Source organism: Elephantulus edwardii, unplaced genomic scaffold (genome assembly GCF_000299155.1).
Source record: "Elephantulus edwardii isolate Elephantulus edwardi_28Jun2011 unplaced genomic scaffold, EleEdw1.0 scaffold00057, whole genome shotgun sequence".
Taxonomy (NCBI): Eukaryota; Metazoa; Chordata; class Mammalia; order Macroscelidea; family Macroscelididae; genus Elephantulus; species Elephantulus edwardii.
In genome coordinates this window covers 5,198,036-5,222,596 of record NW_006399807.1, presented here as the reverse complement: position 1 = coordinate 5,222,596, position 24,561 = coordinate 5,198,036, and positions in this window count along the sequence as shown.

The window sequence follows — 24,561 nt, the reverse complement described above, 5'->3', positions numbered from 1 at the left end:
TGGATTGATTCAGCGACTGGGGTAATCAGGATGGGTGTGTCGGAGACAGTGTGATTGGCACAGGACAGAGCAGACTTTAGGGCTGTTGTACATAGGGTCACTATGAGTCACAAGCAACTCGACGAAACATAACAACAACAACATATGCCATCGAGTTGCTTGCGTCTTATAGTGACTATGTCCAACAGCCCTAAAAACTGCTCCATCTGGTGCCAACTTTATTGTCTCCAATACACCTACCCTCATTACCCCATCACTGTATCAATTCATCTCATTGATGAGCTCCCTATCTTTCTCTATCCCTCCACCCTTCCAAGCATGATGTCCATCTCCAAGGACCAGTCTCTCCTTGCAACATGTAAAGTATGTCAGAAAAAGTTTCATAATCCTTGCCTCCAAGGAGCAGGCTGGCTTCACACTCTCTAGGACAAACCTGTTTGTTCTCCAGGCAGTCTATGGTATATTCAAAACTCTTCTCCAACACCACAGCTCAAGGCATCAATTATCTTTCTGTCATCCCTAGTCATTGTCCATCGATTGTTCAATTCATCTGATTTCCTGGTTGCTGGTACTAAGAGTGTTGATTATGGAGCCAAGAAAACTAAAGCTGTTAACAATCCCAATCTCTTCACTATCCATCATGATGCTGTCAGTTGGCCTAGTGGTGAGGATCTTTGTTTCCTTCATGTTGAGTTTCTAACCATAGTATACAAATTATAACACAAGCACAGCAATATATATACGATATACGATATATGATACATAATACATTACATACTATATGTTGTTGTTGTTATCTGCCATCAAGTTGCTTGCGACTCATAGAGACCCTATGTACAACAACCCTAAACTCTGTTCTGTTCTGTGCCAATCACACTGTTTCTGACACACCCATCCCAATTACCCCAGTCACTGAATGAGTCCACCTCATAGAGGGCCTTCCTCTCCTATGCAATCCCTCCACCCTCCTAAGCATGAAGTCCCTCTCCAAGGACCGGTCCCTCCTAAAAACATGTACAGAGTATGTCAGACAAAGCCTCAGAATCCTTGCCTCCAAGGAGCCACCCGGTTTAACTCTCCCCAGGATGAATCTGTTTGTTTTCCTAGCAGTCCATGGTACCCTCAATACTCTTCTCCAGCACCACCTCTCAAAGGTGTCAATTCTCCTTCTATCCTCCCTAGTCATTGTCCAACTCTCTGATGCATAACAAGTGATTGCAAAGACCATGACCTGTATCACACACACCTTAGTCTCTAGAGAGACACCATTGCTCTTCATGACTTTGGAGGTCCCTAACAGCAGACTTTCCCATTGCAATACATCTTTTAATTTCCTGACTGCTAGTGTCAAGAGTGTTTACTGTGGAGCCAAGCAAACTAAAACTTTGAACAATCTCAATCTCTTCACCATCAATTGCCCCAGTGGTGAGAATCTTTGTCTTCGTGACGTTGAGCCTAAATCTGTATTGAATCCTGCAGTCCTTTACCCTCTGCAGCAAGCACTTCAGGTCCTCCTCAGTTTCAGCAAGCAGGGTTGTGTCATCTGCATAACGCAGATTGTTGATAGATCTTCCACCAATCCTGACACCGCACTTCTCCTCATAGAGCCCAGCCTTCCAGATGATCTGTTCTGTATAGAGTTTAAAAGTATGGAGACAGGACACATCCCTGGCATATGCCCTTCCCAATTTTGAACCATGCAGTGTTTCTTTGTTCTGACGACTGCCTCTTGGGCCAAGTATAGGTTTCGAATTAGAATGATTAAATGTTCTGGGATTCCCATTCTTCTCAGAGCCAGCCACAGTTTGTTATGGTCGACACAGTCAAACACCTTTGCATTGTCAATGAAACACTGATATACATTTCTCTGGTATTCTCTGCTTTCAGCTAAGATCCATCTAACATCAGCTACAATATCCCTAGTACCATGACCCCTTCTAAGCCCAGCCTGGACTTCTGGCAGTTCTCTGTTGATGTGCTGTTCCAGTCATTTTTGGATAATCTTCAGTACACTCTTGCTTGCATGTGAAATCATGAGAATTGTTCTATAGTTTCCACATTCTGTTGAGTCACCTTTCTTTGGGATGGGAACAAATATAGATCTCTTCCAGTCAGTTGACCAAGTGGTTATTCTCCAGATTCCTTGGCACAACTTGGTGAGCACATCCAGGGCAGCATCTGTTAGCTGAAATATGTTAATTGGTATACCATCTATTCCTGGGGCCTTATTTTTTCCTATTTCCTCCAAAGCAGCCTGAACTTCTCCCTTCATCATCATAGGCTCTTGCTCATATGTTGTTTCATGAAATTCTTCTGTATCTGCCAATTCCTTTCGATACAGTGATTCAGTATATTCTTTCCATCTTCTAATACTTCCTGGATCATTTAATATTCTGCCTAAAGCATCCTTGATTATAGCAACTTGAGGTTTGAATTTTTTTCTTCAGTTCATTGAGCTTAACAAATGCTGAGTGAGTTTGACCCTTTTGATTTTCTGACTCCAATTCCTTGCACACATACTACATATTATATATATTATTATATAATATATGTTGTTGTATTTGTTGTTAGGTGCCATCTAGTGAAGTACAACTCATAGTGACCCTATGAACAAAAGATCTGAATCCTGTTCTATCCTGTGCCATCTTCATACTTCCTGACACACAAGAGCCAATTGTGGTAGTCACCATGTCAATCATTTGGTTGAGGGTCTGCTATACATATACATACACATATCATGATAGATGGTAAAAGGATTGAGATTATTAACAGCTTTAATTTTCTTGGCTCCACAATCAACACTCTTGGTACCAGCAGCCAGGAAATGAAAATATGTATTGCATTGGGAAAGTTGGCTGTCAGAGACCTCTCCAAAGTACTGAAGAGCAACAGTGTCAGTCTAGAGACTAAGGTGCACCTGATGCAGGCCATGGTGTTTGCAATCACTTGCTATGAATCAAAGAGCTGGACAATGACTAAGGATTATAGAAGGAGAATTGATGCTTTGAGCTACAGTATTCGAGAAGAGTATTGAACTGACAAGAGAATAAACAGGTTCTTCCTAGAGAGGGTGAAACCAGGCTTCTCCTTGGAGGCAAGAATTCTGAAGCTTTGACATATTTTGGACATGTTTCAAGGCAGGACCAGTCCTTGGAGAGAGGTGTCATGCTTGGGAGGTTGGAGAGACAGCACAGGAGAGGAAGATTCTCAATGAGTTGGATTGATTCAGTGACTGGGGTAATGGAGATAGATGTGTTGGAGACAGTGGGATTGGCACAGAATAGAGCAGGGTTTAGGGCTGTTGTACATAGAGTCGCTATGAGTTGTAGGTGACTTGACGGCATATAACAACAACAACAACATATACACTGGTGGCCCAGTGTCAAGAAACTATGTCGCAATCTGGAAGGCAGATCAAATTTATCAGGTGCACCAGAGAAGTATGGACACGCTTCTCCCATGCAATTAACTACCTCTGAAAACCTACTAGAATGTCAACTATGGGCCGATTTGACTCCAAGGTACATATGAACTAATAGGTAGGTAGGTGTGTGTGTGTGTGGAGAGAGAGAGAGAGAGAGAGAGAGAGATGCCAAGCATAGATCATCTCATTGCCATGAAGTTGGAACCTATCTATGATACTTAGCTGACCCTTAAGCAGGTTTTCAAGAGCTTTAAATTGCACAGGAGAGTATTCACCTTTCTCCTACAGAGGAGCTGTTGAATTCAAACCACTTGGCTTTGGTTTGACAGCACAGCTCTTTACTCACTAGATCACCAGAGGACACAGGGATAGAAGAGAGAGAGAAATTTCACAGAATTGTCAGGGGAAAGTCACAAATCCATATGTGAGGTGGCAGACTGAAGACTTTTGCAGGTTCACAGAATTGAGTAAGACTGGCAAATCTGAAATCTGAAGATCAGAAGGCAGACCACGGACTTCTGCAGACTTGTGTGCCAACATCTTGAGATCCGGCAATAAAAGTAAGTGGTTGAAATAGACAGGCAGCATGATCTCTGCTAGAACATCCATTCATATTCTGGAAGTAGACCATAACTTCAAGGAAACTGTTATTGAAACTGGTTGACTGGTCACATCTGATCACATCATGGAAGATACATTACATTACATTACATTACATTACATTACATTACATTACATTACATTACATTACATTACATTACATTACATTACATTACATTACAGAATGGAATAGCAACCACTCTAGTGTCTGACCAGCGCACTCGGAATCATAGCCTATTCGACTTTACTCCAGACCCCACGTGCTTGCACACTTATGTATGGCACAAATACATGCACACATTTAACAGAAATTTCTCTGGCAAATCTCCTATCACATAGCTCACATGCACTTAGAAGAAAATGCGGTCAAGTACCAGGTATTATTACTGGATACTGATTTCCTGCTCTGCCTCCAGTGTGTGTTACTGCTTCCTCTTGGCAGTGCTGATGTTTTCCACACTAGGCAAGCATGGCCACCTCTGCTGGCACTGCCACCACCACCAATGAGGCCATTCAGTCTCCTGCTGCATGCCACCATCTCTTCACATTGGTTCCATCACCTCCTACAAGGTACCACAGGCTCCTGCCAGATACTGCTGTCTCCCATATGTCACTGCTGCGACTTCTCCCATCACCTCCCTGAGCCTAAAATCCACTGCCAGGAATTAAAAGACAGTCCTTAAGGTAACATACCTGCACAGTGGTTTGTGGCTAAATGGGAGAGAATATTCCCTGCCTTTTGGTGTGTGTTGCAATATGCTTTAAAAAGGCCCTAAAGTAGAACAGCTGTGCCCCAAAGGCTTACCCTTAATTAAGCATGCTTGATTATTTTGTTTTTACTTATACCTCTCTCCTAGGAAGAGAGTCCATATGGCGGGCAGAGGATGAATCAGATTGAGAGGGCTGAGTCACTCTTGTCCTCTAACTTTGCCGTGATACTGGGTGTGGCAGAAATTGCTAATAACTCTCCAGAACTGTTTACCTCCCCCGCCCCTTTATTAACAGAAGATTCTTCTCCTGCCCTCAATAAATTAGTTGGACATATGGCCTTCAGCTTGAGATTACATTACCCAGACACTTGCAATGAAATGCGGCCATAAGACTATGTTAGGGCCAAAAGTTTTAAGCAGGACTAGAGCCTGTTTTATGGTTTGGAGGAGATTCTAGTAGAAAAATCAAGGAATTAGAAGATGTAGCTGTTTTTTATGCAATGCTTTATTAAGACTTCTTTTTTTTTTCATTTCTTCTTTCTTTTTTATTGTGAGATAGATAACAAAACATTTACAGTGCCAACCATGCTCACACACTCAGTTTGGTGTCATTAAATAGCTTCATTGTGCTGTTCAACCATTATCATTCCCAAATTTTCTTTCTCCTTTAACAAAAGCCCAATATCCCTCAGCATGGAAGAAAATATCCACCGTTAACTTGCTTTTTTAAAATTATTATTAATTTAGTTTGTTTATTTTTCATTTTTATTAAAGAGAACAAGTCACATGACCTCCTCTAACTTTGAGAAGGCTAGAAAGTAGTGCATAACTGTATGTCCAGCGAGAGGAGGACAAAATGTGCATGCAAAGTTTGACTGTCTCTATCCTAATTGTAGAGGTGTCCCATGTCTGCCTACACTGGGGCAAATTCAAAGCTCATCTATCATCCTGAACTCAGAAATCTCCTCCCTTCTGAAAGTTAAACATTGATTGCTGGGGTCATCTTTTCTTTTTTACTTTTTTTATTGTGGTTTAGGAGAAACTTGACAGAACCAATCAGTTTTCCATTCATCAAGTCTTATATATTTTCCTTTGTGACACTGCAGTCCCTCGAAGTAACAACATTCTTCCCACTTTCTTCCTATACTTATAATTTTTATTCCCCTTCATTTCCTGTATCTTTCTGCTCTGTGCCTCGATTACTATAAATTGTCCTCTGAAAACAATTTTTGCTGTATTCCAAAGATGTTGGCATGTTGTGTTTTCATTCTGGTTTAATCAGAGGATTTTCAAAATTTCATTCTTATTTCTTCTATCATATAATACTTTTAAAGTAGACTAGTATTAAATTTCCATGTATTTGTTTACTTTTCTTTTTCCTTGTTATTTGTTAATTTTAAGGCATTATGACCTGAGAAGGTGCTCTGTAGATTTTTAAAAAATTTTATATTAGTTTGCTTACAAAATGCATATGCATTGTGCTTCACACTATTTTTCATCCACATTGCATTTCACACAATTCCTATGCATTACGTTTTATAAAATTATTCACCATTGGACCTCACCCATCACTACCCTGTCTTTTCAGGTCCTTGTTGGATTTTTCTCATTTTTTTTTCACCTCCTCCCTTCACTCAGTAAATGGTAGAACTCTGTGGTTTTGCCAATTCTCACCCCTCTGTCTCACCCCTCTCCCCTTTGGTCTCCATATATGTTTTACTAGTTATCCTTCTATTTTTATAATAATGGTTTAATGCAATATTTGTCCTTCTGAGTGGTGTTTTTAAGATTATAGATGTTCACATTGTGGGCTAACATGGGTTTATTATGGAGAATGTTCTATTAATTGTACTCTTTTAGTTAACAGCACAGATTGAGATACTGAAACAAAAGGACTCAAATATGGAAAGATTTGTTCTCAAATATTAGGGTATAGGCTTCTCCATCTTTTTCTTCCTTTGTATGGACTAGTGCATGAATATGGCAGTATCCCATCCACATGTGAGCAACAGTAAAATACTAGGGATAGCTAAAAAATGGAGAGGCCTGTGTCCTTCACTGTGCTGGGATATTCATGGCTATCTCATCGCTGCACACTGTCCATTTGTGAATTCTATTTTACTCTACTGTAATTTTATATTTTCATTGTTATGGCACCATAGAGTGAAGCTAGGTGATCATATGCTTCTCATTTTACTCCCTTACAATGAGCTTCTTCCTAGGATGCCTGCCCCTTGTTGTTGTTGTTGTTGTTGTTGCTGCTGCTGTGTACTGTTCAGTCAGAACCAACCCATGGCTGACCATCTAACAAATTGCATGGGTGGAGATTGCTCATTTTCTCTTGCTGAGCAGCTAATGTGTTCTGGTGGCTTACTACTAAGTCACCAGATTTCTCTAGGACCCTCCTAAGGAACAACACTTAAAAAATAGATTTTTAAGTGTTTGCTTTCCCAGTTGACTAAATGTACCCCTACATAACTAAGCAGTGGAAATTCAGGGTGGAATTTCTGCTGCTTTGGGAGTTAGATCTCTTCCAATTCCTACTTTAAGGTTTATTGCAGCTGTTGGTATTGCTTCACCAGTCAAAGGGAGATTTCCTATTTTATTTTGAAATTTATTTTGCTCAATCTGTATCTTTAACATTCTCTTATTTGATGCTAAAGGCAAAATCTCACAAGAAAATTTGCATTTTATGCAAAGCACAACGGAGAGATTTTATGTCTCTTAGTGCTGACCACCCTTAAGGATATCCCTGGCTATTAAATAAGTAATGAGGCTCAGTGAACTAGTCCTCTAGACCACGTCCCTTCCAAATATTTTTATATGATTGTAGGCAGTAGAACCATTTCACTTTTCATTTGGAGAAAAATATAAAACAAGCCAATATGTTGAAGGAATTTGTTTTAAACCACTTGTACAATCTAAGAGGTATGATAACCTAAGTTTTCCATAGTATTTCTTTCTTAGGGAAATGAAAAAAACAACAACACACAAACAAAAACCCAAAACCAATAACAACAACAGCAAAAAACCCCAACAAAACAATCCCAATGTACTGGGGGGGGGGGAACTCAACTTTTTGTGTAAGACTTTTTAATTAACAATTGTTTTTCTGTTTTCTACCTCATTTATTTCAGGTCTTGTTCTTATCATTTTCTTTCTTCTTGAGGTTATAAAGTTAGATTATTGTTACTTTTCTATTTGAAAGAGTGTTGGGTCATATCTTTACATTTGCTTCTTTCTTCATTTTTTATGTGTTTGCCTATTGCTATGAACTGCCACCTGAGGACTGCCTTAGCTGCATCCCAGAGGTTTTAGTATGTTGTACTTTCATTATCATTTGTTTTGAGGAAGTTTTTTATTTCATTCCTTTTTTCTTCTATAAGCCAATCATGTTCTATTGGGGTGTTATTTAGCTTCCACATTGGTGGCTTTATACACTTTATATTCTTGTGGTTAATTTCTAGATTTATGGCATGTGGTCTGAGAATATACTTTGTATTATTTCAATTTTTTTTTGTTTCTTGAGGCTTGCTTTGTGTCCTAATATGTGATCAATTTTATAATCTTCACATACACAATTAATTCTATTTTCACACCCATTGTGATCATCATCATTGTAAGGAACAGAAATAGAAGTACATGGAAGAGAGGGCAGATGATTTTCCCAAGCACAGAGAGAGTAAATAGCCTGAGGAAGTATCTGATATAAATCTAATTCCTACTTCCATGCCTTCTCCATGCCTGAATTTATGTTGGACTCTTCTTTCTCCTTATTCTTAAATAGTATTTGAATGAGAACAATTGTTGCATATTCTTAAATATCTAGGAATTTCACATACCTGCTATTACATAGAAAAAAATTAATAAACTATGGTAGATTCACAGGTAGAACTCAGGATCGGATGTACAGACAGAAACATAGGATCGAAAGCATGCAATTTGGTGAAAGAAGAAGCAGGTGAGTTTTATAGTATGGTGCCAACGACATAATTTGTGCACACAGAATTATAGTATAACATATCTATGACATATTCATGTTCAATGCTTTCTGTATTAAATACTGTAGAGTGAGTTGCTTGCTCAGGGAAGAGAAAAGAAATGTTCATAATGTTTTAAACAAATGTTGTTAAACTTAGGATCCTTGGTGGCTGGTGGATTTGAACTGACAACATTTTGGATAGCAGCTGAATACTTAACCACGGAGCCATCAGGACCCCTTGATAATAAGTACTACAGGGAAGATTAGGTCAGAGAAGATTAGAAGTGCCAGAGGTAGAGTGACAGAGTACAATTTCAAATCAGGAGCTAGGTGGAGGTTTGTTAATAAAATGATGTGTGAGTGAAAACCTTAGAAAGACAAATGTTTTGGTTACTTAGTGCTGCTTTAACATAAACATCACAAGTGGATGGCTTTAAAGTTGAGCAACTTTTTAAGCCATAGGTCCAGAGGTTGAGTCTCCCTTTGGCTCTCAGTCATCTTGCTGTCTACATTTTCAGTGGCCCTGAGCCTGCCCTGCTTCCTTAATATTCTTTAATAGTAGACAGTCCTTGCTGGCATTCCATTGGGTACCTACAAGGAACCAGACAGTGTGCTTCATACTTGTTATTTAATGTCATCAGCAGAATAGTATATTGAGGGGCTAATTCTATCTCTGTCTTGCTATTGGGAAGGATAGAAATCAGAAAATTTAAGGAACATGTTCAAGGCATCTTACCTAATGGTAAGTGTAAGAATCAGAGCTTAAACCCAAATTTGCTATTGTTCAAGAAGATGAATGAGAGCATCTATACTCCAGTGTGTCATAATTTCATCCCTGCAGATTTAAATATCTATGATCCTCAGTGGCACAAACAGCTAGAGCTCAGCTATTAACTGAAAGCTTGGTGATTTAAGTCCACACAAAACTGCTTCTGAAGAAAGGCTTAAAAGTCTACTTCACTGAAAATTCTTTAGAGACACAAGTGAGGTTACCATGAGTTAGAATCAATTTAACAGTAACTGTTTTGGGCTTTTTTTTTGAAAAAAAAAGTCATTCAACTAGATGGCATCAAATGACAACTATATATATATATATACACACATACATATACACATACATTTATGAATATGCAAACAAGCCATTTCGGGAAATGCCATTGTTTTTCATTGTAATCTCAGAAATTAGTGAAACATTTATGAATGAACACTTGAGGGAATCCTGTGGTCACATACAAAGAGTATGGGCAGTTTGCTACAATATCTCATGCTCTGTTATGCCTCCTGCTGGTTCTGGGCCTGAGTGTCTGTGGATGGGCAAATATAGTTTCCAGCCTTTTCTGTGACCATACTATTACTTGGAGAAAAGAAAGGGCATTCCCCTCTGTTCCTTCTCACAGCTGTGTACCTCCTTCCTGGGCTCCATGGGAACAAAATCAGAATGTTGTCAGGAAAATGTCACTCAGCTGCTCTTCTGGGTGCTGGCCAGCAGTTACCTGTATATGCTATAACCTGAGACCGCAGTATTAACTGATCTGGGATAGATGGGGAGTCACAAGTCTTCTGTGAATGAATTATTTTTTCTCTAAAAGTTGTCCCCAAGAACTCAAAAGTCATTTTTTAACATAGTAATTGAAGAAACACTTGGGAAATTGTTTTCTAGGAACTGCTCTTGAGTGACTTTATCACAAGAATTGCTGAGGATGAATTGTTATTAAATTAGATGGCATACTTCATTGTATGCCATCTCCCAATAAACCACATTTATTACCTTACATGAGTGACATTTTCCTTGACGGTGAAGCAGTAACGTTCTGGAAAAAAAATAATTGTGCATAATGCTGTTAGTCGCCACATGCTAAGTCATTCTCAGACATTAAACTCAAATGAGGTCTTTAATGATGATCATTGTTATACGAAGATGGACTGGACTCTCATAATGGAGAGGGTAGGGTAGGGGTGGGGGAAGAAGAGGAGAGAGGCATTTCCCATGATTCTTTGATCACTGAACTGAGAATGAAAGCTGACCGTGAAACCACAATAAACATAGACTCATTCTAAACATTCTCAATTCAGCATTTGAAATGGGAATTGTGAAATAATTCTCTTTCCCAGGGAAAAGAATGGTTCTTCGCTTCACTTTACTTTGGGAGTCTTCAATGGGAAAGACTTTGACAACAAATACAAAGCAGCTGTACAGTGTGCTTTCCTATTCTCCTCTCTCTCCCAGAGGAAACATAGGGAAGCAAGCAGATGATAGTATTTAGCATTTGTTTAGCAACTGAACTTTACCAAGTTTTTTCACATAAATTAGCCTATTTTAGTCTCCAAATAGTTCTCTGAGTTGAAAACTTATCACATTTTATAGATAAGGAAACTACAGCTCAGAGAAAGGAGTTGAAATCAATATTTTATAAAATCATTACTTGTGAAGTGGTAGGTCTGCAGGACACTCTAGGAATATTCTAGTAATTTAAATCAGGGTAAGTTAACTATAGTTCATTGGTAAGTACATATTTATTTACTTTCTGGTTGAGCTTACCACTATGTCAGATGCTATGTATAAGGACAGTAATTAGTCCTGGTTTTTCTCTTTGAAGGATGTAACATTTCACAGGGGAGAGAGCCTTGTAATTAAATAACTCTCAGTCTTGGCAGTAGGTGCTACTTCGAGAACGTTTGCATCAAGTTCTAGGAAAGAGTCACTCTTCTACCTGGAAGAGAAAATAAGGAGAAGCTGTGGTCTGGTCCAGAGGGTGCTTTGGGCTGGAGGACAAGAAAGGAAAGGTCACTGTCAGCAGAATAGGGCAATGCAGGCACAGGGTGCTGCATTAGCAAAAGACAAAGGGATTTTACACGGAGAAGGCTGGCAGTTTGGTGTGTCTAGAATAGAGATGGCTGGTTAAGAGCCAAAAAAAAGAATGCAAATCACAATTAGAAGAACTTTGAGTGCCATGTTAGGTAACTCAGGTTTTCTCCCATAGAAAGTAGAGACCCATCAATGACCTTTAACAATAAGAGTGTGATGATTAAAATAATATTAACAAGTGGCATGCATTAGGAAGCTCTGGTGGCTTAGTGGTGAAGAACCATGCACGATTTGAATCCACCAGATCCTCCACAAGAGAAAGAAGGATAAGCTTCCGTGCAATTTACTACCTCTGAAAACCCTCTGGACAATGAGCTATGGTTGGTTCCAACTCGACTGTACCCAGCAGCATGCGTTGAGTAGTCACAGTGTATCAAGCACTGTGCTAGTCACACTATACATAGTATTTAGTTAATCTTCTCAAAAACTCTGGGGGGAGAATTATTACAATACCTGTTCTGCCGTGGAAAACACTGAGGGATTGGGAGAGACAGGTGCTGAGTGCTGATGACCCAGGATCTCCAACTGTGGTTCAGATGATTATGTTTCTTTAAAAGGAGGGAAATGTCCCTTGCTTTCAATGTTGACTCTCTTCCCTAGGAAGCTCAGAGACAGAATATGACCCTCACCTCTCAGATCATTTAGCCCCTGCTTCCTGCTGGTCCCCATGATCTCCTGAGAGTGTCATACATTTCCACTTTCATTTATGACAAGTCTGCTATTCACTGCTGTTGGTATGATAGTCTTCAGTCACAGCCAGGCTGCCCACACTAGAAGGTGAACAGCATGCAGGATGGAGAGTTACCCGTGGTACAGGACAAGTCGAGAAAAGCAAGATGAGCAGAGGGCACCGTACCATTAACACCTTCGAGAGTAGTCCCTGGAAACACTGATTCCAAGCCAATTAAATATGGGTAATAGAATGGTGAATGTACTGGTTAAAGAGATGAAAATGGCTGAACTGTAAATCAGTTTATTTAAATGCATTTTTTGATAGCAGTGTATAGGCATATCATTAGCTTGTAAATGTGTCTAATAAGCCTGTCTTCACTAATATGCCAAAAAGAGCCTAATTAACTTTTTTCTCCTCTAGTTAGACAGTCGTGTGAGGATCCCTGATCACATTTCCACACTATCTTTTTAGCATCAGCAAAGCGGCACTAAAATAGCCCCTGTGACATCTATAAAAATGCTAGTTTATAATTAGGACGATCTTGGCTTGAACAATAATGTTGCAATTTGTAGTGATGGCTTCTGTTTCTCTTTAATTTTAATGTATTAGCCTACAATGCTCTGGAGATTTCTAGGCAGACTAGCCTGTTTCCGTTTCCAAAATTGCTGGCATTATACCCTGTAGGGAAGGGAAGGAGAAGTAGCTATAATTTGATAGATTTCCCCCCCCCCCAGAAAAGAAATAAAGAGGCAGAATGGATGCTTAGGAAGAAAAACCAAGTATAACATCACCTAGGTGCTTCTTTTATTCTTTTTTAAAAATACTTTTGTGTGCTCTGGGGGAAAGTTGACACAGAAAATTAGCTTTCCATACAGTAACTCATATAAATTAGATGGTGACCATTGACTTGCAATCTCCATAATGAGGACTCCCAGTTTACAATCTAGGCTTCCTATTTCCATTGATCTACTTTACTTTCTTACTTCCCCCCCTCCCCCAATCCCTGCATTCTTATTTTTTTTTTTTGTTGTTGGGGCAAGTGCTGCCTTTTTGGTCTCCTAGAGTTGATTATTCTAAGAAGCATATTCTTTATGGATGTTATTGTTTCTTTTATTGTTGTTGTTTTGTGCCATCAAAAAGTCTGCGACTCTTAACAACCCTACGTACAACAGTTTCTTTTATAGGAAAGTCTATTATTTGGTTGAGAGATGGTCTTTAGAGGTGACCTCAGAATCACATCAGAGGAGTGATTCAGGGCACTAGTCTCAGTGGTTCTCCTGTAGTTCTTTGATATGTCATGGATTTTCCTGGCTCCACATCCTTTCCACCCCATTCACCCTATCTAAAAGGCCTTCTCTCTCTTCAGCCGTGTGTCCTCTCTGGCCCCTTCCTTGTGTACCCCTCATGGACCATGGAGCATGTGTGCTCCAAACTCCCACTGCCATGATCTAATTGATCTGATTGAACACCATCATTCCCTGGACTAGGGTTTACCAACACCAAAACGTAAATCTTTGCATTGGAGAAACACATTCAGGAAATGTGGAATTTTGGGAGATAACTCTGATGACACTGTGGGTAAAGTGCTGGGCTGCAAATAAAAAAGTTGGTGGTTCCATCTCACCATCCACTCCATGGGAGAGGATCTGACAATCTGCTTCCATAAAGATGTACGGCTTTGGACGTCCTAAAGTTCTGCATTATCCTGTAAGATTGCTGTAAGTCAGAATTCACTCAGGGGCAGTGGTTTGGGATTTTTTATTTCGAAGTTTTTCAACATTTCAAAAATATTTTTAAAATATTCCTTCTAGATAATTCTGCTAAAATACCATCCAACACATTAATCATTTGCACCTATTAGGGACTTGGATGTATAAACTAGGAATGGTCAATTGGCTTTAACAACAAGAAATTCTTTATCTTCAATTAGAAAGTGTGCGTAAATTACACCATTTCTACAGTTTTTTATTATCTTTCCTTAGATCTGTAGGGTGTTGTTATAATTTTTTTGTCACAAGTTCAGAGTCATAGACATGACATCTCAAAGAATAACAAAGTTAATTGAATTTTACAACAGAGCAGGATTTCTGAAACCATCTTGCCTACACCCCTTCTTCTACACCTGTGGGAAGTCGAGACCTAGAAAGGAGAAGAGATTTTTCTGAAAACCATATTGTCTGTGAGTGGCAGATCCAGGCCTCAAACCCAGCTTTTCTAACCCAATGTCCAGGGTGATCAGCTTAAGAAATACACGTGGTGCAGAAGAGTCTCCAGAAAGCAGGAGTTAAGAAGCCCTAGCAATGTCCTCATCTGGAATGTTTTCTAGCCTGCTTTCCCCTACCTCCAACTCCCCTAAAGCACACCTTCCTCTTCAGTGCTGGTGACCAGCATTTCTAGGGCTCCACATTAATTAAAGTAGTGCTGATGTCGCTGTTCACATAGCAAAAACAGCAGCTGTTTATCACCCCTTGCAGGTATTTCCTCTGGAAGCTCCCCAACAACTGCCCAGGAGGCATGCTGATACAAGGGAAGCTAGAGTCAAGAGGGATCCCACACCCTTATCTCAGGGCACACAGACTTTTACTTGACAATTGCGATGTTCTGGTGCTATCAGAATCCAAGGCTCCTGGATCTCCACAGAACTTGGGACTGGGATAGTACAGGTTCCTTTATAAAGAACCTTCAGGTAACCTATAAAATTAACTGAAGGACACCTTGCATTGGTACATTTTACCCTTTCCGGTTATAAGTTACATGTTCCTTGTGCAGAAAGTAGTGACTCAGTGGTAGAGTTCTAACCTTTCATGCAAAAGAAACAAGTTCAATTCCTTGCTAATGCTCCTCAGGGACAGGCAGGCCGTGGCTCTCAGCAGAGGTTTGCCTGTTACAAGAACATCAAATGATATTAGCACAACTTCAGGCTAAGACAACTTAGGAAGAAGAGATTGGCTCTCTAGTTCTGAAAATCAGCCAATGAAAACCTAAAGAATTACAATAGTTCAATCCATTGCTTATTGTGGGAATGGAACAGGGTGTTAGTGTTTCCTTTCATTGTGGAAGAGTTCTGTTTTGCTATGAGTTGGGAGCTTGCTTTATGGGAGCTGACAATCCATGGAGCTTTTACATTCATCTTATATTCCCAATAGTTGGAACAGTAACAGTGATGAACATGGTTGTGACCTTCTAGTAATAATCCTTCTTAGCTATATTATATGATAAAATCCCCTGGAAAGTCATTGCATTATAAATCATGTGTGGATCACTACATGAGTTGTGGTGTTGGAGAAGAGTACTGAATATCCCATGGACTGCCCAAAGAACAAACAGATCTTTGAAAAGGTGTAGTCAGAGTGCTCATTGGAGGCAAGGATGGCAAAACTTCATCCCATACTTTGGACATATTGCTAGGAGAGGTTATTCCTTGGAAAAGGACAACATGTTTGGAAAGGTGGAGGGCCAGTGAAGAAGACGAAGATCCCACAATGAGATGGGCTGACACCATGACTGCAGCAATGGGCTCAAGTTTGTCAGCGATGATGAGGATGATACAGGATAGGACAGGGTCCTAGGGTTGTTCCTAGGGTCACTGTGGGTCATATCCAACACCACGGCACATAACAACAACAGTCCCTTTGGGAATTTTACAAAAGCTAAAACCTTTCTTTCCCACCCCTCCCCCGAAAAAAGGAGTTAGATAATTGCTCGTGAAATTGTGGAGGTTTCATGAACATCTTGAAATTTGGGTCTTAAGAACTCCCATGAACAAAAAAACGGGAGTGCCGGCCTCCCAATGGTCAAAACACTTGACCATGGATCAAAAGGTTGTTGGTTTGAACAATCAGTCACTCATTACAGAAAAGAAAGACGTAGAAGTTGGCTTTCTCAAAGATTATTATAGCCTTGGAAACCCTGTGGAACAGTTCTATTCTCACACAGGCTTGCTGTGAGTTAGAACCAACACAACAATGTTGGATTTGGTTTAAGGTTTTCTGGCAGAAAATAAATGTAAGTTATTTACTGTGCTGTTTTGGGTATTCTAGGTTTTGTTTGTTTCTAATTATTCATTTATTAAAATGGGAATGGACAGCTTGCTTGCAGTTGTACAGAAGATGACTAACAGGAGAGAGCCAGGAGTGCTGTGGTCTCAGCCCCTGGAGAGGACAGGCATGGGGTAGAGAGGATTTCAGTGTGTGACCTATCAGAGAGCTCTCCATCTAACAGGTACATTGTTCACCAGGAGAGATGCGGAGTCTGTGGTTCTGCAACTGATGCAACAGAACCTGCTTGGAAATTGTGAGGGACTCATGCAGGAGGGAACCGTGGCAGATGACAGGCAATATGTGGCATCAGAGAGCCCCGCCTCCAGGAGCAAGTCACAGGCAGAGGGGAGATTGAGAGAGATCCAACAAGCATGGCACTCTGGAGGCAGACTATGCTGTAGCTGCTGGCAGGAAGGCTGCAGTCAGCACCAGGAGGTTAGAACAGAAGTGGCAGGGACTGAGTCCCCAGGCTGGAGATCAGAGGCAGAATTTTAGTCCCTGGGAAGACAAGTCAGTCAAGCAAACAATCCAAGAGGAAAGGGAACATTTGGTAGATCCTGGAAGAAAGACCTGGAAACAGGCAACCAGAACCATCTAGTGTAAGAAATGGGCCTCAATATTAGTCTATGGCATGAGACAAAGCACACGTTCTAGAAACCAGATGGATTAAGGACAGGCACAGGCAGTTTATGAAAGAAAGCATGCAGTTAGTCAATATGGATAGGAAAATGTTAAAACTCAATATTGATCAAATAACTGCCAATTAAGACAACACAAGATGCCATCCTTTTTCTCAAACAGTAACTGTCTGTAAAGGCCAACAACTAGTGCGTGTGAGGGGATTGGAAATGGGCACATTCACTCAGTCCTGGGCATTTGCATTGGTACAGCTTCTCTCCATTTAGAGTAAAAACCCCACCACACATCAAAAGCTTGAAAGATGTGCATATATTTTGGTCCAATATTTTCACTTTGAGAAACTTATGCTAAGGACATTGTTTTTAAATGTGCATATACATTTAGATACAATGGTAATTGCAGAAAAAAATCAGATGTTTAGTATGCTGTTATGTAGATGATATACAGTCAAACCTATAAAATCCAGAATCTGTGTAAGATGGAAACCTAAGGGAGAAGTAAAATGGAAATATTTTCCACTGAAAAGTATAATAAAAAAGTGCAAAGGTGAGAAACTTGGGAGAACTGGAAAAACAAGCAGTCTTGGTGAGTTTCAGCTCTTACTGTTTCCTCTGTACAATATATTCTCCATATATGTACTATTTAATATCCACAGAATAGGATATTATAAGCAAGTATGACTGAGAGTATGTAATTATGTTTATTTGAATGGAAAATATTCATGATATTTTGTTAAGTATAGGAAAAAGCTGTTTTTACATATGCACAGTCAGTATATTTCTGACAATAAAAATGTGACCAACTTAGGTGATTTGCCTCTAATTAGAAAAACATATAGCAAAATATAAAAAAATATTATCCCTGCTTAGTAGGAAAATGGAATTTTTGTCTTCTTTTTTCAGTTATTGGTATTCCTCAAATAATAAGTATTTGTATAATGCAAAAAAGTTACTTTTTAGAAATTTCAGATAATTAACTGGATGTCTATTTGGCTGGGGGTTTAATGATTACTAACTCAGATAATATCTCAATGTCCAGTCCTGACTGGGAGGCCACCAGGCATTTTCAGGTGTAGCAATCTGTGATACTCCATCGTGTTAATTTTTAAAAACCCAAATCACTGCCAATAATTGGTCTCAACTTGTAGTGACCCTCCATCTGCTTTTGAAGACTATAAGTCTTAACAAGAGACTAGCCATCTTTTTTGGAAGAGCTGCTGGACACTTTACACCACTAGAGCACTAGTAGATTGTAGTTGTTGTTAAGTGCTGTAGAATGCCTGGTGACTCATAGCAACCCTATGTAAAACAGCTCTGAATCCAGCTCTTTCCTGAGCCAACCTCATCGTCTGACACACCCACTCTCATTATACCAGTCACTAAGTCTTGTCCTTCCACCCTCCCAAGCATGATATCCCTCTCCAAGGACTTGTCTCTCTTTGCAACATGCCCAAAGTATGTCAGATGGAGCTTCAGAATCCTTACCTCCAAGGAGCCAGCCTGGTTTCGCCCTCTCCAAGATGAACCTGTTTGATCTCCTGGTATCATTCCATGGTGTCATACAATACTCTTCTCCAGCATCACAACTCAAAGGCATCAATTTTATTTCCATCATCCTTAGTCATTGTCCAGCTTTCTTATGCATAACAAGTAATTGTGAAGACAATGGCAATTATCAATGGAAATTATCAAGCAATATCACTAATATCACACATTAGCAAAATCCTCCCGAAGATGATCCAAAAACAACTTGAACAGTACTACATTGACAGAGAACTACTAGAGATACAGGCTGGGTTTAGAAGAAGACGTGGCACTAGAGACCTTATAGTCAATGCCAGATAGATCTTAGCAGAAAGAGTACCAGAGGAATGCCTAACTGTGTTTCATGGACTATGCAAAGACATTTAACTGTGTGGCTCACAATAAATTGTGGCTAACCTTGAGGAAAATAAGAATATCAGAGCACTTGTTCGTACTTATAAGAAACCTATACTTGGACCAAGAAGCAGTCCTCAGAACAGAGCAAGGAAACATTGTATAATTTAAAATCAGAAAAGGAGTCTGTCAGGGATGCATCCTGTCCCCCCACCTTTTCAATTTGTATGCAGAACAGTTCATTCAGGAAGCAGTGCTTTATGAGGACTAGTGTGACATCAAGATTGGAGGAAGACTCATTAACAACCTACAATATGTAGATGACACAACCTTGCTTGCTGAAACTGAAGAAAACTTGAAGCACTTGCTGCAAAAGGTCAAGAACTGTAGTCTTCAATATCGACTGAAGCTCAACATCAAGAAGACAAAGATTCTCACCACTGGACCAGGCCGATTGGCAGCAGCATATTATATGGAGAAGAGATCAAGGTTGTTAGCAATTACAGCTTGCTTGGATTTACAGTCAACATTCTTAACACCAGCATTGGGAAAAATCTGCTGTAATGGACCTCTCCAGAATGCTGAAGAGCAACAATATCAGTCTAGATACAAAGGTGTGCCTAATCCAGGTCATGGTTTTCTCAATTACTTAATTCTTCAGAGAGTTGGACAATGACTAAGGATGACAGAAGAAGAATAGATGTCTTTGAGTTGTGGTGCTGGAGAAGAGTCTTGAACATACTATTGACCACCAAGAAAATAAATAGGTCTGTCTTGGAGAAGGTGAAAACAAGTGTCACCTTGGGGGCTAGGATTTTGATGCTTCACCTCACTTTGGGATCGTGGCCAAGAGAAGTTGGTTCTTGAAGAAGGACACCATGCTTGGAAGGGTCGACAGACAGCACAGGAGAGGGAGACCCTGGATGAGATGGATTGATACAGTAACTGGGGCAATGGGGGAGTGTTAGAACTAGTAAGACTGTCTCAGGACAGGAAAGGGTTCAAAGCTGCTGTACATAGAGTCCCTACACATAGCAGGAGACTCAATAGCACATAACAACAATAACACACAATGACAGATTTGGAAGCAGGAATGACATCCACTTCCTAAATAACATGGCTCTGGAAACTCTATGAACTTTGATAAATGTTGATAGTTGTAGAGGAGCTTCAAACCTTTTGTTCCTAGAATCACTATGAGTCATACTCGAATTGAAAGAAATCAGCAATGACTACATGGCCTGGATCAGGCACACCTTAATCTCCAGACTGACACTGTTGCTCTTCAGTACTCTGGCAAAGTCAAAGACAGCAGTTTTCCCCCAATGTAATTAATCTTTTGATTTTCTGGCTGGTGGTACAAGAGTGTTGATTGTGGAGCCAACCAAACTGAAGCTGTTAACAATCTCAATCTCTTCATTGTCTATCATGATGCTTCCAATTGGCCTAGTAGTGAGAATAATTGTTTTCCTGATGTTGAGCTTCAATCCAGATTGAAAGCTGCAGTCCTTTACCTTCTGTAGCAAGTGCTTCAGGTCCTCCTCAGTTTTGGTAAGCAGGGTTGTATCACCTGCATAAGTCAGGTTGTTGATGAGCTCCCTCCAATCCTGATACAACAGTCCTTCTCATAGAGCCTAGCCTCCTGGATGATCTACTCCATATATAGACTGGAAAAATATGAAGATAGGACACATCCCTGGCATACACCTTTCCTGATCTTGAACCATTTGGTATTCCCTGGCTCTGTTCTAATGACTGCCGTCTGGTCCAAGTATAGATTTTGCATAAGCATAATCAAATGTTCTGGAATTCCCATTCTTCTCAGTCAGCCACAGTTTGTTGTGATCCACACAGTCAAATGCCTTTGCATATTCAATGAAACACAGATAGACATTCCTCTGCTTTCGGCCAAGATCCATCTAACATTAGCTATACTATCCCTAGTACCACAGCCTTTTCTAAACCCTGCCTGCACTTCTGGAAGTTCTCTGTTGATGCGCTATTTCTGTCATTTTTGGATAATTTTCAGCAGGACATGAATTGAACCGTCAGCATCACTGACTCTTTGAAGAAACTTGGAAGAATGAGACATATGATAAGTAAGTTCTAATGAGAGGACCTAGGACATGATCTGGAGCATCAGTCTACCATGTATGCATGTGTGTCTATGGGCATATTATGAAAACAACTGGGATAGAAAGCAATAAGCCCACCTTCGCTAAATCTTAGTAAAAGATACAGGCTGTTTTCCCTACCCACTCCCTCATCAATGAATAATGAGTGAAACGGAGAACTAAGAGCTTGGTGTTTGTGCTCTCGTGGTGGGTCTGGTTGCTGTGGAGATGGCTGTGATGTCTCCAGTTGATGATGATTTCATCTGGGGAAATGAACCGCGGGGATAGATGCACCAGGAAGCAGCAACGATCTTTCTCCTAATGCAATGTAATGAAGGAAGTTAAGCTACAAATGAATGAAAATAGGGACAGAATATTTTCTAAAGATAATGTTTCCCTGGCATCTCCACAGTGCTCCAACAAACACCATCAGCTGGCAGAATGAGAACAGCAGTAAGTGCCATTCAGTGTTAATTACATTCAAATGTAAATCTCGAGGCATCAGACTCAGACAAGTCATTTTTAATAACACCTCATCCAGGGCTATTAAAATTTTTATTTGTCATCATCTAATTGATTTGTGTCCATTTCAATTATGGGTTTACTTTATGCTCACGTTGCTTTCCTGGGCCAGTGGGAACAGGGCCAGCCAGCAACCTTCATTTCCTCCTTCAAATTATGTGCATTCTTATCACCACCCACTGTCCCAAATATTTGACCTTTTGAAATTAGTTCTATTTCTACATGCTCCTTGACCTCGACTGGTCAGACTGGCCTTGTGATGATCCAAATCAGCCCCTTGTTCTTTGCAACCCAGCTCAAAAGTTATCCCGGGAAGGATTCTCTGGAGAATCATACCTAACTCTCATCATTTTCAATACTCATCACTTAGTAGAACCACTGGGTACCTATATTCTCTTGCTTCTTGGTACATGTATGTTTTGGCTAATCATGTATCTATAACCTCTTCAAGGACAAGGATGAGCTTATTGTCTTCTATTCGGTAGCATGGGAGGTCTGGTGGCCTACAGGTAAGTAGCTGCACAGCAATCCCAAAATCACTTAGTTCAAATCCACCATATGTTCTATAGGAAAGGATGGGCAATCTCTTCACATGTTATCTACTGCTTCTGAAAACCCGCTGGAGGGTCAGCTATGGTTTGTTTCTGACTGGATGGCAAACAACAACATACAGTTGCATGATATAAACCAAACATACTCATGTACACATCCCAGAGTAATGCTGTGAACCATGTCCTCTCATTACCCATCATGCATCTCACTCTCTCAAGTCTCTACCAGCCTCAAGGGTGATGATAGATTAATCAATGAATTAAAGCTCTGGTAATATGTTACTTAGCTCGTGTGTGACCTCTGCCAGCTCTAAATTAGGTAGAAATGCATGTACCCCTTAAGATAAAAACTGAGTTGGAGATAAACTAACAGAGCAATCCATCAGAATAAAAGAGTAAATAATTTAGATTAGGAAGACCTTTCGGAGCCCTGCCTCCCCTACTCATACAAGAAAGTTAGTTGACTACTGTGTCCAGTTTTTTGAATGCCAAATTTGTTAGTAAGTATTTTATAGGCTTGATGATTGTAGTTGAGTCCTCTAGAGAACCCCAAACTCACCTATCAGGTAGTAAGAAGCAAATAGGAGAGGTTGCTCGGTCATGCAGATCTATGAGACATGCGTAGGATAGATACAAGACTGCCCAGGCTGTACAGGGTAGAATTTTACTTCGTAGAATACCATACACGGCATGCATCTCCCCTTTCTTACTCCCTCACTTGCCCGTCCTCAGACTTCAATGTTTGTGCCTTTGAATGTCTCCATCTCAAGATATATATATTTATTTCCCCCACAGCAGTATGATCTAGAGTACACATGGTGTCCAAAGAGCCAAGAGGGATGACATTGGCCCATCACTACGGGCACAGGCACTGGAGGCTCAGGCAGTTGACAATATGTTTGTAACAGATCACTGGGCAATTTTCCAGTCTGATACTTCTACTCTGTCTGTGTCCTCCAAAGCACAAGGTATCATCAGGAAAGTTGGCAGTCTAGTGTGATGAAAGCTTTGAAACACAACCCCCATCACATGCCACATTTCAGCTTGGGAGGCTGAAATGCATCCAAATCACAGGACTCCTTTGGATTCATTTGATAGTCTCTGAATCCCAGGTTAATGGTACCAAACAATGGCTCTGACCTATCAGTACGCAGAAAGACTGGCTGGCTCATAAGAATTTGTTCATTTAACTCCTTTAAATGTCAGGGTGCTTACACAGGAATATGTGCAGACAATGAGCATACATAAAAGTGTTGCATATTACCAAGCATGTATACTTACACATTATGTGCACAAACACATGCTCATGCATATATCCACGTACATGTATGTACACACATTCACAAATGCAATATAGCCTAAATAAATTATTCACTGGGCTAAATGTGAGTCATGCCAACTGGATTTGATTTGGCCTTATTAGTTTCTCCTAGAGCTAGAGACTGCGGCTCCATAGTACTCTGACTAGGAAGAGCATTCTGGCTCCTGACAGGTACCTGAACCTGAATTCTCTGTACAGCCCTCTGCCTTGAAAGCCAGCAAGTTGTGTCTTAGCCATAAAAGAAAACATATTTTCACAGATGCCTGACGTGTATCCAGGGTACCAGAGTGACTCTTTTCTGTATTGGAGGGAAGGGCCAGAGGCCCACCCCAGCTCCCTTGGCCTTTACAGCTGCCCCGTAGCTCTCTTGCCCCAAGACTCCCATCGGGCGTTTGGCTGATGAGCACCTGTCCACACTTGCATCCCCTCCTGATACACCAGGTACAGGTCCAGCTGGCAAAGCTGCTACATATGTGCTTGGTGAAGATGCCAAATGCCTACTTAGTGCACACCTGAAGGCTTCTGGCTGTATCACAAGTTAGCATAAGCAGGGCCATGAAGAGCTCAAGAGCAGGTGCAAAGAGAGACACTTGCCTGGATGTGAACTGCTACTATTGGGCTACACATCCTTGGACATGACATATTAGACCCTCAATGTTGTTGACTACAAAATGTGCATGGATACAGTGCTTGCATCATAGGAAGATGGTAAGGATTAAGTGAAGGTATTCAAGACATTATAGTGCTAAGCCCATACTGTTGTCATTGTGTACTGTGCAGTCAGCCCATAACTGATCCTCTGGCAAGTTTTCAGAGACAGTTAATGGTATGAGAGGCGATTGTCCATCCTTCCATGGAGCAGCTGGTGGTCTCAAACTTCATGCCTTCAGACTTGCAGGGCAGCTTCTTGCCACTTGGCCACCAGCACTCCTTAAGCCCATACTAAGTAATACGTAAGTACTGGGCATCACTGTTACCATAAGAAAAACATTCAATTCAAATTTGACATAGGCTTTGGACCTCTTTGCCAATGAGTTGAAAAGAACTAGGGGCACCGGTGGCCTAGTCCATAGGGAGCTGTGCTGTTAACACAAAGCCGCTTCTCTGGCACTTCAAATCCACAAGCAGCAATTGTAGGAGAAAGATGGAAAATCTTCTCTCTCCTCCTCTGTTATTTACGGCCTCAGAAACCCAATAGAGTCATCATCTAGGAGTCAGTTCTGACTTTACAGCAATGTGGTT